The sequence below is a fragment of the Antrostomus carolinensis genome, unplaced genomic scaffold (genome assembly GCF_000700745.2).
Source record: "Antrostomus carolinensis isolate BGI_N321 unplaced genomic scaffold, ASM70074v2 scaffold12864, whole genome shotgun sequence".
Classification (NCBI taxonomy): Eukaryota; Metazoa; Chordata; class Aves; order Caprimulgiformes; family Caprimulgidae; genus Antrostomus; species Antrostomus carolinensis.
In genome coordinates, this window is record NW_010311455.1 from 1 (window position 1) to 2,673 (window position 2,673).

A 2,673-nucleotide genomic window follows, 5' to 3' on the forward strand; every position below is an offset into this window, starting at 1 on the left:
TTCATGGGCTTTGCTGTCCTCTACGGCCTGAAGTGACCGCGGGGACACAGCAGGGCTGCGCTGCCACCGGGGCACCTGCCTGGCTCCACTGCTGCGGCGGGATGATGTGTCACTAGCAGGCACTGCACCTGGCTGGAGTGTGTCCCCTCCACCCACATGGCTACCAGGCACCATGTGCAGCGTCTGCTCCTCAGGCTGAGACATGTCCCTTCAGCCAGTGTGACCTTCAGAGGGGGTACGTGACCAGCAGGCTCCATGTGTGGGCTCTCTCTGTGGGCTATGACCAGACCCCTCTGCCAGCGCAACCTTCAGACACAGAGTGCAACTAGCAGGCACAGGACGTGGCTGTGATGTGACCTCTGCAAGCGTGACCTGCAGACAGCGTGTGACCACTGGATGCCACATGTGGGCTCTGCTCTACAGGCTGCAGTGTGCCCCCTCTGCCCATGTGACCTGCAGACAGTGCCTGACAGGTAAAAGTGGTTCATGGACTCTGCTTTGTGGACTGTGACCTGTCTGCTCTGCTGGCACTGCTGTTTGACCTTGGTGGGAACCACGTGCCTGATTTAAGTCGCAGCAGAGATTAAATGGTTGTCAGAGGTGTTTGTGTGCTGTGTGTGTTTGTGGAGGGTGCTCTCACTGGTGCTGAGTTATGGCGCTCTGGCTTATTGTTAATCCAACACCTGCCACCTCTGTGCTGTCACTCCTGTTGTCACTACATCTGTGGGGAATTTTAGGAGTGTTGGTCTCCAAACTGCATCGTTGCCCTTGTCTGTCCCTGTTCAGGCCTTGCCTCACTGTGTGGCGAGTATGGAAGTCTTGGCTTCAGCGGCCTGGAAGAATGAAACCTGGGCCCATGGTGGCTTGTGTCCTGGTCAGCGTGCTGCATCACCTGGAGGTGCTGCCCAAAACACTTCTGTTTTCAGAACAGCCTGGCCTGTCCAAGGCTTCTCAGGAACTTTGCATAAGACCATCCCGCAGAAGCCTTTGTGGCTTGTGGTACACTTTACTTGTGTTCAATGTGTATCTAAGCGTGATTTGCACATAAGAGTATTTGCCTATTTAAATATGGAAGTATTTTAAGAACTAAAGATTGTGTTTCTCAGAGCTTCTCTTTTTCCTTGCGTGAAGGTTTCACCTGTGCTGTCCTGGTACTACATGGAGTGAGCAAAACTTCACAATACTGAACTCTGAGTGTGCCAAAGACTTTATCTGCATTACTTTGCACTGGACTTGCTGGGCCTGGCTGGCAGCAGTCTGTGCAGGAGCCAAGCCCTCGGCTCTCACTGCCGTGGCCCTGGGTTATGTGTTCTCCCAACACAAACATGTTAAAAGCAAATGTCCTGTGTTTTCCAGCTGTGGAGTTCTGTGATACTGAACTGAGCCTGAGGCAGTAGCATGGCAGGGAGTGTAATGTCTGCTGCTACAGGGTATGTGTTGTACGGGAGAGCTTTCTGTCTCTTCTGGAAAGCATTGTTCCATTTCCAGCTGCAGACCCTGGAGACTGGTGCATGTTTGGAGCAAATTCAGCCCAGGGGCAGAGAGTGCACTTTCCAGGATCCTTTCTGGTTGTCAGTTCATCCCTCTGTGTGGGATTATAGTCCTGAAATGTCAGCATGTGAAGAGCAGGAGCCTGGTGTTCGAGGACATTGGTTATGGAGTGAAAGTCTTCAGAGCTGTGGTCCTGTGTCACATGCTGATGTGTTTTTATGCTATAAACCAAGCCACTTTAAAGATCAGAGGTGGCTTCTCTGGCAGAGTTTGGCAGAAAACGTTCTCTTCCAGGCTGGAAAAGCTAGGGACATCCATGGGAAGTGGTGGGTACTAGGGAGCGCTTCTGTAGTTCCTGGTGTCATAGCTTGCAGGTTTTTAAGGCAGCTCTGCCAAACATGAGGTGTCCTCAGGACTGATCTTAAATCTGTATGTAGTGCTGAGGTTTGGGGCTGTGGGCTCGTCCTGCAGGCAGGCTCTGTTCCCAGCTTCCTGGTGGAGAGAAGCTCTGGTGTGGAGCAGGAGGAACAGGCTAGCTGATGTGCTGCCTGCTTCGTTCTGCCCCCTAACACTGGGACAGGGAAGAGCTGCTCCAGTAAGCCAGCTGGGCTCTCGGCTGCTCTGTGTCTGAAATTGGGAGTGAAGTATCCAGGCACAACAACTGAGCTAATCCATGTGCCTTTCAGTGGGTGGTTTGGACAGTTTATATTACTGGTTCTTCCTCAGGTCTCCATGATGTATCTTGAACGTTAAAGATATCCAGCCATAAACTGGTGACAAAATGACACAACAGTTTTTTGGTGGAGTTGGATGATAAATAGTCCTGGTACTTGGTGGTAAATGGAGAGTGGGGGACAGGCTGGTGTTTCATATAGTGCCGGCAGGAGGTTGAGGAAGAGGGTGGGGAGGGGGGTCCTGTTTCCCTGAGGCTGTGTTGAGAAAGGTAAGCATGCTGCCTATAGTCATAGAATCATAGCGTGTTGTGAGCTGGAAGGGACCCACAAGGATCATCCAGTCCAACTCCTGTCCCTGCACAGGACAATCCCAACATTCACACCATGTCCCTGAGGGCCTTGGCCAAATGCTGCTGGAATCTTGTCAGCCTTGGTGCCATGAGCACCTCCCTGGGGAGCCTGTTCCAGTGCTCCACCACCCTCTGCCTCAAGAACCTTCTCCTCATGG